General features: G+C 33.4%; 1 long non-coding RNA gene and 1 pseudogene across 1 annotated transcript; both read right to left on the reverse strand.

Moving 5' to 3' along the window:
* Positions 1-1,004: 1,004 nt before the first annotated feature.
* Positions 1,005-5,483, reverse strand: LOC110915075 (annotated as a pseudogene).
* A 3,589-nt stretch (positions 5,484-9,072) lies between these two features.
* On the reverse strand, positions 9,073-15,223 carry LOC110915753. The gene is made up of 9 exons (XR_002579207.2): positions 15,113-15,223; positions 14,167-14,235; positions 13,610-13,688; positions 13,309-13,450; positions 12,840-12,911; positions 11,835-11,920; positions 11,447-11,530; positions 11,205-11,299; positions 9,073-11,116 (listed from the first exon to the last, which is right to left on the reverse strand). It is a non-coding gene; the product is annotated as an uncharacterized LOC110915753 (long non-coding RNA).
* Positions 15,224-18,791: the final 3,568 nt, after the last annotated feature.

Raw genomic sequence — 18,791 nt, forward strand, 5'->3', positions numbered from 1 at the left:
AACTCACTCAAAACACATGAACTCGCTCAACTTTTGTTGATGTTTTCAAACATACATGCATTTCAGGTAAATGAATGGATCTTTGTGTTGTCGGTACTCAAGAAGCGTTTGGGGTTATCAAGTTAATGATGTCATCCTTTTGAAGGGTTTGTTCCATGTATCCCATCTTCAATGGGATATAGGAAGCAAAGCCTTATATCTCTAAATTATGTCGAACTAGTCTTTTGTAAAAACTTATAACTTATGTTGTCTTGTACTTAAACAACTTACTAGCCATTTACCCGCGCGATGCAGCGGAAGTGGCGATTTACAATAGGATACTCGTTTAGCGTTAGTTTATTAGTCATCTCGTGATATATTGTATAGAACTTAAAGTTAGTTTTCAATTCTTTGGCGATATATCTTTGTTCATTTTTTTAACTGTAGATTCGGCGTGATCTATCTATGCCTTGAATGTTTTTGAAATTTTTGAAGTGACTACGAAGAAAATTTAAGGTTGTTAGATATGTTTAGCCAATTTGTTAATTATGACTAACCATGTAAAATGGAAAACTTATTTTTTTCTAAATACTTAAAAGGGTTAATGGGTCAACCTGTTTTTTATACGGATCAACCCGAACTTTTTTTAAAACCGATTAACCTGAACACCGCCCCCTTTTCTGAACTTTTCGTGTAAGTCGACCAAAGACATGTTTCGTTCGTGTCATGTTTGGGTTGTGTCAAGCATTGTCGCCCCTAGTTATGACTGATGTTTTTAGCACAAATAAATACATGGGTCATGTTCCTGTTTAACGATTCAACCCAAGATGATTGACATCCCTAAATTCTTATCAGCCTATAGCCTGCATTCGTAAGAAGAAAAAAAAAACAACCCTAGTAAACGTTGTAAGTATTAATTTTGTTGAAAACAAAAGGGAGCTGTAAATACAGGACAAATGCATCAGCTTGTTCCCGAATAACTCCAATCTCAAAACAATACACCAAATAACACAAAATTACCAATATGATTAATAAAGCCAATCATTCCATAATCCTTTCATTGAAGAGCAATCTGTTTACACCTTTTTACATTCAAGTAAATCTAATAATTACTTAATTAGTCTAGACAAAAACTGTAGTTATTCTCTTAGAATACTACAATTTTTCTTAACGGCATATAAGACCAAATAAGCCATGCATAATACATTGTTACCATCCTAATAACTACATCAACTTTGCTTCTATGAGTCCAGCTACCGACCCGACTAAAGCCACCGTTGATACAACCATCAGAACACCACTGAATATTTCAAGAACCACCCATTTTCGACTCCATGCTTCCACCTTTCTTTGCACTATGTACATTTCTACTGGAAAATATATAGCCAATGGACATAGATTTAGTGCACCTAACACACCCACAATCTCATGGAATCTTTTCAAAAACTGACTGCTGGGGAGCTTTTGCACTAACCATCTCTCCACAAATGCAAATACTGGTTGGCTGAATAGCTTTTATTATAATCCAAAAGGATTGCATTAGTCATTGTTTACCATTATAAATGATTTGACTTTTAAGGTCAACAAGAAGATGAAGATTCCATTACTTTTGTTAAAGCCACATAAAATGTTAATTAAAACTAAAAAGCAATGGCCATGAAAGTTGATAGGTTCTATGTGGAATCCAATCTTAAAAGGCATGGTATTGACATGATTGATAATATTCTTCTTGACAAACAAACAGTTTGACTTTTAAGGTCAAACAAAAAAAAGTAGGAAATTCATTATTTGATGATTTATAATTTATATAGTCTTTTAAAAAAAGTATTAATGAATACCCAAAATCTCAATACATAGAAAAATATGTAAAGACAATTTTGGTCAGGAAAGTTTGATAAAACCCATTTGAATTTCAGTATGAAAGTTTGTAACTTTGACCTGGAAAGTTATATAGTAAAAGACAGTTTGACTTTTTGAAGAAAATATTTATCAATAAGATCTTTGTTAAACCTGTATCAATTTCAACTTGAAAGTCATCAATTTGTCCTTAATAGTCAAAGAGTGACTTGTTTATGTGAAGTATAGAAGGTTTACTTGATATCCTCATATTAGATGCATTATAATGCAGGCGTTAGCAAAGGCGACGTGCCAATAAGGTTCATAAAACCCGAAGCCGGTCAAGAGGTTTCCCGGTGTATCATTCCCAAATGCAGCATACCCTAAACATCCGCATCCAAGGTAGAAAAAACTTGTCGCAAGAATCGCTATTGCTGAAGCGTGTTTTGTCACCTTGTTTTCCGCTGGTGGTGACTTCACAGTATCCTATATTACACCAAAAATTTTATCTTACGAATGTGTATGACACAATTAAAAAGTAACTGATCTTAAACTTAACCAATAACGAATTATTAACCTGAATTTCCAAAAGAATAAGCTCATATGGATACGCGAATGCTATGTCTCCAAGTGCTTGAAAAGTTAGCCATAACTTATAAGCTACACTAACAGCCGGGTATCCTGTAATGCTCCCAGCAATCTTACCATTCTCTGCGGTGTTTTCAAATGATCAGATCACAGGGAATTCTTAGAGGGTGTTTGGCGTTTTCTCCACTTTTAAGTCACTTTCAAAACGCCAAACCCCTACCGAAAACCGGAGTGGGGGATAGAAACATAAAAGGGTTTGTACCAATTACTTGAGCGGAACCGAGTCCCAAACCAATAGAGAAGTAACAAAAGGACATTATGGCCGCAACAACAGACACCAAAACCATGCTATGGAAATCCAGTATTTGTGACATTAAAATCTGCACTACTCCAAACAACAACATATAAGTGTTGCCACCGTATTCGCAATCGCCATCACGCCCTTCTTTATGTTAACAGTTGGCTTTCAAAATCGCCCTGAAGGATTATCGAAAACCACCAGTCATCATGAAACAATATTTGGAACCCATTAATTAGTAACCTTAATCAGTGGGTTAAACTACCTCATATAAGTCAAAGTTGTTACAACATAAGCAACCGCAGTTCCATAAAAACTCACATACTGAAGCAAACCACATATCCAGGCGTGTTTTCTGCCTGAAAAACACACTGTCATAACTTAATACTTACAAACACATAGAAACTTAAATATTTGATGAAATCTTGGTACCTAGAATAACTCTAACAGTATCCGTAAAAGACTGGTTTCTAGTCCCGGTAACCGGATCAGGAGACCTGTAACAATCCGATTAAAAAGGAACATAATGTTAGTAAAAGTTGAAGAGGTCGCAAAATGGGTGGGTCGTTTGTCAAAATGGGCCAGCTTGAGATAATCCAAAACACTTTCCATCAAGAAATGCTCAAGTTTTTTAATAAATAGTTAGCATATTAAATATGATCATGACATTTACATCATTTCAAAAATAATCTAAACACTTAATAAAGAACCATTTTCTAGGTCATAATACGCTTGAAATGAATTTTAACTCATTTATCTTTTAGCTCTTTTCAATGACTTTACCCATTTGACCCATAAACATTTATAAGTGAAGGGGTCAAAATTACCACCTCTAAAAGTAGTAATTTTATTGACTCGTATTTCATTATCTTTCTCATTGAGTCATCCTCAATGTTAACATTGATGATGCTTATTAAATATGATCAAGCATATAGATAAAAATTCCGAACGAAAAATTTGTCAATTTGACAAAGTATATAGATAAAAATGTAGTCATATATGGATTGTCATTGTCAAACTGCTGATGAATATGGTTCTAGTTATGGTTTTCTATATCATGCATAGCAAGAAAGATGAGACCTTTAAACATAAGGTTGTGTAATTATTTGGTGGGCCCGCTTGTAGTTTCTGGTTTATGCAAATGAATGTCTTGGGGACGAAGATTGTATTTGATCTTCAGCTCTTCAAATGTTTTATAACTTACTTTTTCATCTTGTCTTTTAATAGCCCAATCTTCTCAATAGGTGTTGTAAAGTCAATAGAGAATTCGACACCATCTGACATATCTGCACTTCTATAGAAATTTCTAATGGGCTTTGTATACAAAACCGAATTCGGATTATATATCTTCTCGTTGTCATATCTCAAGAAAACCGTCGTTAAGATATTCATCTCTTCAACTATCAACTGTCAAATAACAAATAGTCCATCAATTAAATGCAAAAGATTAAAAAAAAAACTGAACCAGCGCCAAATGGTCATAAATCTCCTTAAATCCATATCTTCAATGTACCTACATTGTAAACATATAACATTAATTAAAAATGAGTTAATCACCAACAAATGAAGCATACTTAAAGAACTTGTCGATATAAACGTTCTTACATGAAACCAGGCTGAGCAACATTTCTAAAAATATGATAAGCAGCCGCAATCGCTTCTATCTCATTAGAAATTTTCCGATCCATCAATTCGTTTGGCCTATCATACTTCAGATCCGAAAATATCTGCAGCTATAAACGGTGGTTACTTCAGTCAAAACACGTAGAAAAATAGTGTATCAAAATAATGAAACTCAGCATGTGACCTGCTCATTGATTAGTATCAAACTCAGCATTCGTCTGCCAAGCTTAACACCAACCCATCAAATTAAACCACCAAGCTTCAACTTTTGAAATCACTAACTTAGGGTTTACCTTTCAGTCATGACAAATTCGAGAAAAACAAGCAAATAGATCCAAAATCCAAAATCAAAATGCAAACTTATAAATAAAGGGCTTCAAATCAAAGCCCAAATTAGTCAGAATCATGGTAAATGGTGCAATACTAAATATTTATACCTTTACAAACAAAAACCCATGAAACTGTTTCAAATTAGGGTCAGCGACGACACCAAGTATGTTGACTTAACAAATCTGATGTAATTTTCGCTGAGGACTTTGGGCTTGATGCTTCTGATTGTAACAATTCCATAGAGTTTCAAATCCCTATACATCAAAAACGAAAATTAATCAACCATCAACAGAATGTAAGTTTGAAGTCCCTAATTTCAAACAACAAATTGACTCGATGAACTTAGAATTGAAACTATATCCACTCGTAATGACAATAAAATAAAATAAAATAAAATAAACAACAGAAACACTAATTAAGCAACAGAGTTAGGGCAAAAAGGGGGAAATGAACCATGAAAGGTGATTCAGTTTCGACCCTTCAATCAAATCAACTGGTACAATCATCACCGATTGATCTTGACTCAATGGTTACTTACATCAGCAAAGCCCTAAAAACAAAAACAAAATCAAGATCAAAGCTTTGATTTTAGGTTGACGATTTCTGAATAAAAGGACAAATTAGAGAAGTATGATACCTGGAATGAAGGGGAAGCCACGATTGAAGCAGCGTAACAAGGCGGAGGGGAATAGGCGGTGGCTCATAGATCTGGTCATGAAACGGATCTGGTGATAGATCTAGCAGGCATGGTTTTCTTGAGTCGCGCCGAGAGAGAGAAGGTCTGATTGTTTTGTGAGTTGTGAGAGAGAAACGAATTGAAAAGTTGATCCGTGTGAAGTGAAGTGAACGGCTGAGATCGCGATCCGTGTGAAAAATTAAGAGAAACGGACGGCTGAAGGTGAACCAGGGTAAATTATTTGTGTTTGTTGGTGTTTTAAGAGTTGTACATTGTGTATTGAAGGTGTTTTCAACACATTTATGCTTAAATGGTTGTATAATGTGCTTAAAATGGTTGTACAATGGCAAATGACCATTCTTGCCCTTCCTATATGCTTATTAAAGTAGTATAGATAGTGTGTATCTTTTAACTTATGTCAATACATGAACATCATATGTTTTAATCATGTAGTTGTTTACTATTATCGTATGCAATGAACCCTAATCAAGTTCACACCGCGCGCTTCCGCTAATGAACGAGTGTGACATGGGAAACCCGGATACCCCGCGGTGGTAGCGTCCATATGGGATCGGGTAAAGGAGTACACCATACCTTTCTCTCCCCTTCGAGTAGTTGGATCAAACAAAGGAGCCGAGTTGTAGTACTCGGATATGGTGAGGGTAAAATAGCAGTTGGTAAATGGTACCAACTATACATATATATATATATACATATATATATATATATGTTGTTCATTTGAGATGAAAATTAAATTAAGAAGAAAAAGAACAAAAGGTACAAATGTAAAACATTAAATAGTTTTTCCCTCAACTCATTTATTATTATCTTTGACTAATTAGTTAGTCTTAAACACTATTATCCTCCACACATAAATTTTTGCTTACACACATCAAAATTTATCCTACACATTTTGAAATTTATCCTACACATATTGACATTTATCAAAAACAACGAGTAGTTCATCCTACACACCTCGTAATTTATGCTACACATTAAATTATATATTTTTTCTTTTTTTGAAAAATATGTTTTTTTTTAAATAAGTTACACATTTAATGTAGTTAGCTATTAAAACGGAAGACTACCAATTAATGATCCATCTTAGTTTATCAATATACCCTTACACTAATATTAAATATAAAAATTAAATGAAGTAAAATGAATCATTCTTATTGCTTGAAATTTCTTCTTTATTATTCTTACAAAAAATTTCTTCTCAGTTGAACTCTCCACTATATATATAGACACACACAGGGTAAGGTTCATTTGAGAACCACCCTTATTGCGAGAACGGCGAGAGCCAATGTGAACAAAAAAGGTACCTAAAAAAATCCAAAAAACACACTACTTTTTTTAATATTTTTCTAATAAAAATCGCTATATTTCGTTACCAAAAAAAACTTGTTTTTTTCGAGTAACAGTTATGGATGCACATGTTCATATGTATCATTTCTTGGACAAATTTTGTAATATATTACTAGTAGTAGAAAAATGCGCTTTTATTTACATTACAATCCGCAATACACTACTTTTTACATTACCAATAATAAGAATGCACATGTGCATCATTATGTATAACCATCATATAACGTGTTTTGGTACAAAACGTTTGTGATTTTAAATGATGAAGTAGGCCCATATACATGAGTTTTGGTTACTTATATCTAGTGGTTGATGATTTGATTATATTTGTCCCTTTATGATGTAATATGTTGTTTGGATGGTATAAAGGGTGTTGATGTACATGTAATAAAGTGAAATATTGGTAATAATATAGTATTATGGATGGTAGGAGGCAATGGTATTGTATTACGGATGGTAGGAGGTAATGGTAGTGTATTATGGATGGTATGATAGATGAAAGGAAAGTGTATTCAAAGTGGTGTACCAAAACACGTTATAACATGTTCATACATATAGATGCGTGCATTTCTAGTGGTTTTAATGTTATAGTAAGTTCATACATATAGATGCACATGTGCATTTCTAATATTATTAATGTAAAAAGTAGTGTATTATGAATGGTAGTGTAAATGAAAGTGCAATTGTCTGATATTAGTAATGTATTACGGAATTTGTCAAAGAAATGATACATATGCACATGTGTATGGATGATTGTTACTCAATTTTTTTTTTTTTTGTGACGAAACATAACGATTTTTTTTATAAAAAGTAGTAAAAATTTTTTAGTGTTTTTTTATTTTTATTTTTTTAGGTATTTTTTGGTTGTGTTCACACTTGGTTCTCGCGATTCTCGCAATAAAGAGTGGTTCCTAATAGATCCTTCTCCTATATATATATATACACACACGTAGGGTAGGGTTCTATAGTGGCCACTAGTTTAAGAGTGAACTGTGTGAACTAATCTAGGCCATTGGATTACATTATCTAGAGATTTTTAAACGATGCCAAGATTGTAATTATAATACTATAACTTCCTTTCAAAATAATTGATATAAGGGTATTTTCGTCATTTGTAAATTGCATTTATTAAACAACTAGGTTATCACCCGCGAACTTCGCGGGTCGGAAATTTAATCTGCACAATCACAAAGTGTATAAATAATGTAAATACAAACAAAGTAACACATTACATAAACGTATAAAAATATACTGAAATAAAAAATTATATATAAATGAGTAGCCCAAGCCCACTATCAAAAGGTCGCCCAAAAGCCCACTACGACTAAACCCGTTTGGATTAGATTCGAACTTGGGCCCTCTTGTTTTTTTTTAAATGACAAATTTCTTTACCAAAGTGTTGCCTTTACCAATGTAACATCCCACCTCTTGTTATCACCAAGAATATGATATTAATCGATGATGTATCTTACTAAGAATAGCATTGCATGTGTTCAGCTAATTCCTTTTTAACGCTTGTAAATTAAAAATATAATTTTTACATGAAGATTAAATAGGTAAATTTGGATTAGTATCTAAATGCACAAATTGAACAATTATCAAAATTCTTCTTTAATGCACTCCAATTGCTGAGCCTACCACCTACAACTTAAAAAAAAGAAATAAAGGAGTGAGTTTATCTAAGATTGTATCACCAACTTTCTTTTTGTTCCAACATATTAAGCATTGTTCTTGTAATTTTTCTTTTTACATGAATAAAACTAATTATGTGTTCCTGTTCAATCAAAACAGTGATTTTAGGGAGAAATAATGTCAAATCCATGACTTACAAATTGAAAGAGAGAATGTCTGAAATAATTAACAAACAAATAAGTTACTGCATACCTAAACAATTAATGTTACATTAACAATTAACATCAACAAAGTTTATTCACATTATATGATTAAAGTTCACCTATAGTAAATTTGAACCGCTTAACACCATAATACAAATGCAAGTACAAAAGTTGTTTTAATATATTGGAGTCAACTCAATTGTTAGAATGCATCCCCACTCATTGGTACAACTCAACATAATACATAAGATTTATTATCTACAACACCAATACTCACTTGAACACATTCGTCACACATTTCACATATATGTTGATTCAACAACTATATAAAGTAAGAAAAACTCATTTTTGCATATGGATGCTTTGTTGACTTGATTCATTAGTTTGAGCCATTGACTTCCTACAACTCAACAATTACATACAAAATAATTCCATAAATTTGATATTATTTTGCCCTGTATAACATACAGGTCATTTTGACCCGTGTGAAAACAGTTTATTTCCTAAGAATCCAATCAGTCTTCAACAATGAACAAAATATATTGTATCTAAAACAAAAAAAAAACTAATATATACTTTCCTTAATGAATGCTAGATAACATAAATATATGTTCCTCTATTGACTTGTGCCCTCGTAGTTTGCTAATAATTGAGAACAATAAAACAAACCCACAACAGGTTTGCTTCTCCTCATCAAAAAGTTTTCTCAAGCACCTCTCCTTAAAATTGTAAAACCGTCTAAAATCTTAAGCACCCACCACCGTATTCTAATTCCCGCATCCAATATTTAATATCAAAACTTACTAATTGAATTCAGAAACTTACCACTAAAAAGTTGAAATCTACTTCCAGCAAGCCTTGAAGGAACCAAACTCAAAGCTTCATGTTCCCCTCGTCTTCATTCTTAAATCATCTCTTCCCGTCAACCCCTGTACAAAACTTTGTAATTTCATTACGAATGGTAAGTTAAAATACACTTATAGTTTATTATAACGACCCTTAAGAGGCCAAAAAAGCACATGGCTTTGATAGGCAGTGAAAGAACCCGTGTACATGCGAATGAAAAAGATAAACAAAATCTTAACATACAACACTTGGCCATTAATCATATCAAAATACAAACAATAAACTTCATATAACTGGTAAAAAATTAAACTAAAATTACAGGATCACTAACCCAATGGAACAAATTGTCCTTATCAAGCAACAAATGTAAAACCTCACCTTTAAAATAATGGGTAATGTAAAAACTTTAAGAGTACAAAATATCAAAACTTTAATCACACACCCTTTGATATAGCTCTAAAAACCCGTCACCCAAAAATTATAACAATGAAAGATCGAAACTTTAATCACCTGCCCTTCTATACATCTCTAAAACTCGTCACCTGGACATTAATTAAAACTATGAAAGATCAAAACTTTAAGCACATACCTTTCGATACAACTCTAAGAACCAATAACTTTAATCACATACCCTTACCTTCGATACAACTCCAAAACCCGTCACCCGGACAATTTAAAAAACCGAAATAAAGAATTCGGTTTTTGGTTGGTTTTGAGATACCCAAAGGAGCCAAAACCACTCCATGCACACCCTTAGGGGTGTTCACAGTGCGGTTTTGATGGTTTTAGGTCAAACCGCAAGCCAAACTATTATTAATGGTTTTTTTATCAACAAAACCCGAAACCGAACCATTGAAAGGGAAAACCACCAATACTTACAGTTTGGTTCCGATCTAGTATGACGGTTTATGTCGAAAATCAGGATCAATGTAAGTCTCCATAATAAATATACAACCGGTTTGGTTTCACATTTAACATTCATCATCATTTTTGTTAGAACGATAGAATTTATAGAGTAAATACATCCTTGGCCACCTCCTAGGTCAGCGGATAGATCTCTTGTGACGAATATGGTAACACTTTTAAGTGTCTTCAACAAACATACACATGCTAGAAGCCAATAAATCAAAGATCAGTTACAGGGGAAACAAACATTTAGGAAAGATTAGGATATACTGATACAACAATTGATAAATATTAGGGGCCGGTGTTTTTGATTTTCATCGATTTAGCCGATTCGAATTTTAAATCATTTTACTGATCCATGACAAACCCAAATGACACATTTAAAAATTAGGCACTTAGTATTTTACTGTCTTTGTCTCAATATGGTTTGATTTCGTATTACATCTCCATATGTATGAAATATTTTTAAAATAATAGTATATCTATATCTAATGGTCTTGTCCGGTTTTATACGGTCTGTTTCCGGTGTAAACCGCAAACCAAACCGTTCAATATGGTTTGAAACCGACCGACCGAAAACTAAAAATAAAACCAACCATGAAACTGGATCGACGACTGGTTTAACTGTTTTAAATCGAACCGTAAACATCCCTACACACCTTTAAAAACAAATTTAAAATCGACCCATTTGAGTAAATAGGTTGAAATAACAACTTCATCATACTTACTCCCTGTTATGTAATATAACTTCATATTTGATTCGTATCGCGGTGCTCGATTCTTGAATTGTTGAAAGTCGACCCATATCAGCTATGAATTTTCTCTTAGCTTCATCTACAAAGCAGCTAACAAAATTACGTTAACAATACAAAAAAACTAAATGTAAAGATTGATTTAAAGTACATACAAGACATGAACTCACATGACAACACATCATGACTCTGCAAAGTAATTAACCATAGCAGATCACCAATTATTTTGTTGGTCCCTAACTTCAATCAAAATGCAGGTTGATTTCTGTTTTAAATTGTTGCTAGAATCAAATAGTGATGAGTACTAATGGTTCTACCATGGGCACGACTGCACCACCACAACCATCTATCAACATGAAGTCTTAACGTGAAACATATATATAACAAAAAGTTTATGGATTTAGGTGCAAACCTATTGGGAAGACACATGAATCATGTCAGCTATAAGCTATAAGTGATGTTGCCTTTTTGGCTCTGGTCATTGTGTTTTCTCTCGCTGCATCACGTTAGAACATACATATAAGATATCAATTTGACCCATTTCCTTTAAATAAATAATTTTACACATTTGACCCATTAGCAATATGATAACCCAAATCAGCCCGTTTACACAACCATATTCAGTAAAATGACAATATAAAGCAGGTTAAAGATTAGGTGTATGCTAATTGTCGATGTTGGTTTGAAGCCTATTTCATGTTTATGATATATCCATTATATATAGTGCCTTGCATATAAGAATAAATATCGGTAATGCTGTACTTGCAGGCTCACCACCCCTTCACGGAATAAAAACATACATGTATTCCACCTAAGCGGTTTGTTCTTGTCCTTGCGCATCCATATAAAACTCATTGTTAAGCTTACCACCAGTCAAAAAATGTACCTGTGGTTTCAACATTCACAACAACAATAATAATAAGAAAATATACAATGACGAAAGTACAATCATTGTAGACAAACAGGATATAGCAACCAACCAACTTGTATCATTCTTATTCTTTTTGTAAAAGGTTGAAAATTTGAACCGTTTATTCTTTTACTTATGAATAGTCATAAGGCCAGCTAAAAAATTGACTATTATTATTATTATTATTATTATTATTATTATTATTATTATTATTATTATTATTATTATTATTATTTATAATACAATTCACAAAAGCATAATCCAATTGAAAGGTCGTAACCACATGTTCCGTTGATTCACTGGCATCACCACATAACGGACAGCAAGTATTCTTGGATACCGATGTGCCTTCTAACCAAAACCATGGCCTCGCGACCATATTTTTTCGGAACCAAATTGTTCCAAAATAATGCTTGTTTCTTTGAACATGATTAAAATCCAGAATTCTTATTTAAATCGAAAACAACCCAGAACTCTATAAGGCCTATACCAACCTGTCCGCATTAGAAGATAAGGAAACAAATTGCAAGACTAATTGTAGCTTGTTAATCTCAGCCAACTCCTAGTGATTTCTAACTAACTAAACTCCGAATTTCAAGTAAACAAATAATAATTGAAAAGCAACTACAACTTCAGATTTCAAATAACACCATGCAGAATTAAAATCTTTTAACTAAAAGTTACTGGATTCTTTAAAATATTATCTTTCAAATTCTTGTACAGAGACCTTGTACTAAAACTTACTGGATTCTAACTTACTGGATTCTAACTTACTGGATTCTTTAATATTGTAATTATATTTTACATAAATTAGTTATAGTCAAACTTTGACCCTTTACCCAACACAGTTGTTTTAGGTCTATAGAAGAAATCAATCATTAGGTTGTTTTAATACCTGAATTTACGTTTGACCTCATGAAGGTGCTTGTAGCGATTCTTCACAGCCTCCATATACTCGTGGTAGAGTCTGCATATAGCACCATTAGCACCACAACAAAACTATGTCGATCCAATTAGATCTTATGAATTTAGATAGTTAAATAGGTTATAAGAGTAGCTAAAAAAGAAAGTGGTCAAACAGGTACGGGTCCAGAGTCAACCAAATTGTTTTCCTAATGCATAGAACTGGTTATAACTTAACTGAAATAATATAATAACCATATAGGATATAGTTTTGAGGCAAATCATATAAAAAACTACATTATTAACCGATAACCAAAACAGGCAGACCCATCTATTTTATGATTTTTATCACCTCAACACATGACAACTTTATTAAATAGAAAAGGAATCAATCAATGGCTTAATAAGCTTTATAGAAATTAGCAACTGAACAGGAAAAAAAATAACAAAATAAAACTTACAACACCCAGTTGCTCGGATGCTTTAGCCATCCAAAGTCCGAAGATTGGTATCATACTATCATCACTACCCGAGATAACATAACTTGCATCATTACTGAACCCGTGAACTTGATGGGTTGGAAAACTTAATTTAAAAAGAAACCTACGTTAAACAAACATACTGCACATAAGAACATGTTAGGTTAATCACAAAAAACATCTATGATAACTTGAAATTGGTATATAAGTGAGTATCCTACTCAAAAGTCAAACTACATTACTCAATCTTTGGAAGAAAGGGCCATGGAAAACCAACACATACCACAATTATGATACTCTGGGAGTTGTTTAAACGGTAGTTGCTTGAAGGCTTTCGGGAGGTAGACAAATGCATATAGCACCTGAAATAAAATAAACAGAGAGAAAAATAAAAATAAAGACAACTGTATGAACAAATAAATCCATGTATCTAAACTCAAATCCATGGTTTGACCATAATGTAATTATCTTTGTAAGAATAATCAAATAGTTGGATATGAGAAAATGGGAACCCAAGGGTCAAAACAGGTATTTTTTTTCTTTACTATTTGAAACAGACTGAGCCGGGATGAGTCGAATTTTTTGTCCAGATTTTTACCTTCTTATAAATCAGAAATAGGTAGTGTCTACATTGATTTAGGAGGTTGGATGCAGTATAAATACATTTTAACCACTACATGTAGATGTAGTGAACAACATGGGCAAATCTTTGCAGTTTTCAACAAACAACATATGCCATCTTTTATAAAGGATATGAGCTCAGGCTGACAATGACAAACAGAGAACATTTTAACACACGTCTAACCATATAATATAAACTAACGAAGAGAAGGATTATACCGTTAGATCCATGTCAGCGGCATCTGCTGCAGACGACTTTTAGGCCCCTGATTGTGGCATGGGAGCAGCCTGAAGAAATAAACCAAAAGACATAGATGATACTTACTTATTAGAATGAGAAGCAATCCCAATACCTGGCATTCTAGTTCTATTATGGAGCAAACTCAAAGGATCACATGGCTCTTCTTTATAATATGAATACATTAAAAGTAATATCGTTAGTATATCATGGCAATTACACAGCCACTTCCGTTAATACATTATTGTAGCATAAAGAAACACAACCCCTTGTAGTTAATCCATGTTGCGGTTTAAAAGACCACTAACACAGACCATGTTATTGCTTAACCTAACAGGCTGTAAAGCAAACAAAAATCATATCAATTACCAATTCTTAAACACATAACCTAAATTATCATAATATATACCTGGAAAGATCTCTCTAAATGAGCCGTTGCCAAATCATCACAAACGCCAACCAAAAAACTCACTAAAATATGCTAATTTAGTAACTTTATGCGATTAAAAATACATCACATACAAAAAACACAAACATACAAACAATAAGGAGAAAGGCTGTACCTTGGAGATGATGACAGATGATTTTAGGAAGAACAATTGTGTGAAATTGAAGATGAAGGAAACACATATCAAATGCTAGGGTTGTTTATACCAAAAGATGAAATCGAATCAGACCCAATCAAACAAAACCTAGCATTCTAATCAGATTGTTTGTCTATGAAATTAAACCCATTCGAATCAAACCCAATTAAAGATGACGAAGATATCTAAAAGATTGTTTGTCGCAAAAGATGAAATCGAATTAGGTATTATTGCAAACAGATAATCTATAACCTAGACGAAGATTGAAAAAGTAGAAGAACCCTAACTATTTCTCCGATCTAAAAAAATCAAATAATAAAATACCTGATGAATAAAAACTTACCACTGCTCACCACCATCGTCGTTTCTCCAACCCTAAACACCACCATCATCAGCTGACGAATCGGTGAGAAGAGACGGCTTCTCCAATTGAGCGATGAAGGAGAGGTGGCTAGGGTTTACAGAATAATTGTGATAGTGCCTTTTATATAGATCCGAATTCACGGTATAGGATGACCCGAACTCAAACGGATCCCGCGTCCAAAGAAAGATTGTGTGTATTTAGAACCAAAATGTGATTTCCCTCCTAAACTAAATTGCCACATTAGCCAAGATGGTCAAATATAAATGCCACCTAGCCCAAATTCATCTCATTTATATATATATATATATATAGATATAATCAAAATCCCTAAAATCTTGTTATATTCCATTTATACAAGATACACAGCTACTAGTGTATACACATATGTACAGTCTCGCTAAAATGTGTTACTTTTAAACCCCTCAAACAACTTTATTCAAAATATTATTTTTATTAAATAATGAACATGTCATTTTGTGATCATCAAAGATAAGTTCGTTATTCATTAAAAGTCATAAAAATTATCACTAAAACAACAATATGAAGAAATATAAGATATAGCATGCGAATTTACCTCAATTTTAGCCCAATGTTCATACGCAAAATATCGATCCTAGAAGTGCACTTGCGTAAAGTGCCCACAATGGAAAGTTTTGTTAGGACTCCAATTACCTTTGGTTATGATGTTCTATGTCTATAGATGATGGATTTACTGCCACTGTTTTTTCTAGCTGAGACGACTGATCGATTACAAACAGCGAACAAAGAAGCACCAGGTAGGACCTGTCAAGGATAACAAATTCACTCATTATCGAATAAACATTGCCCAGCCCTCCAATATGCACATGTATTTTCTATTTAGTTGACAAATATGTAAAAAAAACTTGCAATATGAATTTTCCGAGTCCCAACAACAACACACGAAATTGCAACAAGGATATAAAATTCATTAGTGTTTTTCTAAGGTGAGAATATTATTTTACTTAACTGATGTTACCTTCATACCTCATGCAAAACATGTCGCACCTGAATATTTAGCTTGATATCGCTACTTCTAGACCCATTAATGGTAATGTGTGCTCCTAGTTCAATGGAGTTGCTTTCATGTCGATTTTCTATACAACCTAAAACATTATAAAACATATACCATAAGTAAATATGATTCACAATATTTTTAGAAAGGCGTTTACACACCAACCTCTGAATTTTTAAAAGCCTTAGTGAGCAAGTTGGAATAAATGGGAGACCATATAGTACCAAAAGGGGAGGCTCTACAGAGGGGCAATGTGGGCACTCGGTCGGGGCATGTTTCTTTCCGGGGACACAAAATTTAAAAATTATCGGTTATATATATAGATGCGAATGATCGTCTAGTAAAACTTAGACGAAGTTCTTTTGTATCTAACCTGTTCAAAGTGAAAGAGAAATATAAAATATGATATGTTGATTCTTGATTTACTGTTGGATATAAATGAAAAATACAATAAAATGGCATCATGTTATTAATTGCATTTGAGTTGTAATATCTAAATACGATGGTAAGGGGCATATATTTTCTGGCTCGAATATGGCACCTTAATCCTTAGGACCGCCTCTAAGTACCAATAAATTGGAGAACCGGAAGCAATATCATCATGTTTTGCATGAACAGTTTGCAGGTAATCATTTAATTCAATACCCTGTCCAAGAAGCTCCTAATCACTACACACATTCAAGAATCATTATCAATGGATCACAAGCAAATACACACAATTAAAAGTTTTTCGTTGGTGTTTATAACCAAAATAATTAGGTTTACACACCTTGTGGATCATCAGTGATTTCTCTCTTGTTTCTTACCTGCACATTGATGTATATGTTGTTTATTTAACATGCAATATATTATTTGTAAACTCCTTTACAACCCATCGATCCATTTGACCCATCAATCCATTGTTGGATCTAATTTTCGCTTAAGATAAGCTACAATAAAAACTTTCAGTTAAATATCTTTCTAAGTACTAAATACTAATATGATTATATCGTTAGTATCTACATGAATCTATATTAAAATCATGAAACTTAAAAGAAACCTGAAGCATAAAAGAATTAGATTTATACCAAAATTTCACAAAAATAATCTTCAGCAAGATCAACATATCCGATTTCAAAACACATGATAAAAGTGTAGAGAAATGTACCTTTTTGTATGGAAAAAATCAATATCAAGAGTTGATAAACCCAAATACCTCTAAAAAACACCATAAACGAATGCAGAAAGCAAACTTACACACCTACAAGAACACATATATGAAGATCAGCAACACCATACATTAGAACATGCAAAGAAAAAAAAAGAACCAAACAATGGTAAAGCAAAGACAAATGCAAAATTAGGGTATGGATAATTCCAGAAAGCAACCAAAGCAAAATAAACATGAAACAACACACGAGTCAAACCTAATCATTCAATCGAGTTGAGTCAACTCACCAACAACTCCACACTGATTGCAATAAACCGACCTAGATCCGACCAAATCTTCCTATACCACTTCGAGACACACAGATACAACACGATTCATGTTACTTCCTCATGTCGGTCCTAAAAAGTCCGGCTTTCATGTGTTCACTGGAGGGTAACGTTAAAATGACGTTGATGATGGCTTGTATTGAGAGAAACACAGAGAAAAGAGGAAAAACACCCAAAACAAGCTTAGTTGTTAGCTTGGGGTTGTTATCATTATAACTACCTCTAACTGTCGTTTACAATATTATAATTATAGTGCCGTTACTACTTTACTACTGATTATTACATTTTCTTCCCTCAAACCATTATTTACCAACAATTATGTAACAATACCCCCTGCTTTATAAAATTATTGTCCTCAAAAATGGAAATTGGGGAAACGCAGCTGCGATTCATCCATGAACTTCCAAGAAGCCTCCGAGACTAGTAAGCCCTCCCAATGAACAAGCACTTTAATCGTCGCTGCTATAGAACCTCTCCTAACCATTTGTTTATCCAACACAGCTCTTGGTTGCAGCACAAATCTGGGGCCTTAAGGTATAGGACCAGTCACTACGGTAGAGCCATGAGCCCTCTTTAACAGCGACACATGAAAGGTGTGGTGGATTTGGGCATTATCCGGTAAATCTAACTTGTAAGCAACCTTCCCAATTTTTTGTAATGCAAGAAGTGGACCAAAATATTTCGGTGATAATTTCTTGTTATGATGTGATTTCAGAGAGTGTTGTGCAAAAGAGTGTAATTTAAGATACACCCAATCACCTTGTTAGAACTCCCTATCAGACCTGTGACCATCACCAGCCACCTGCTTCATTCTATTCCTAGCCCTTTCTAGGATAGCTTTAAGTTTCTTAATCATACCCTCTCAGTCCCTGTGATAGTCTTCCACTGCTGCCATAGAAGTATCTCCTGGAATATATGGAATATGAATGCTAGGTTTGACTCCAAATAGAGCTTCAAAAGGAGACGTTTATATCGATGAGTGCCACATGGTGTTGTACCATCATTGAGCTAAAGGAATCCATTTTACCCAATTCAAAGGAGCATCCATACTCATGCTTCTGAGGTATGATTCTAAACATCTGTTTAACACCTCAGTCTGCCCATCTGACTGTGGGTGATATAATGATGACATAGCCAACTGAATACCCT

Source organism: Helianthus annuus, chromosome 16, assembly GCF_002127325.2.
Source record: "Helianthus annuus cultivar XRQ/B chromosome 16, HanXRQr2.0-SUNRISE, whole genome shotgun sequence".
NCBI lineage: Eukaryota > Viridiplantae > Streptophyta > Magnoliopsida > Asterales > Asteraceae > Helianthus > Helianthus annuus.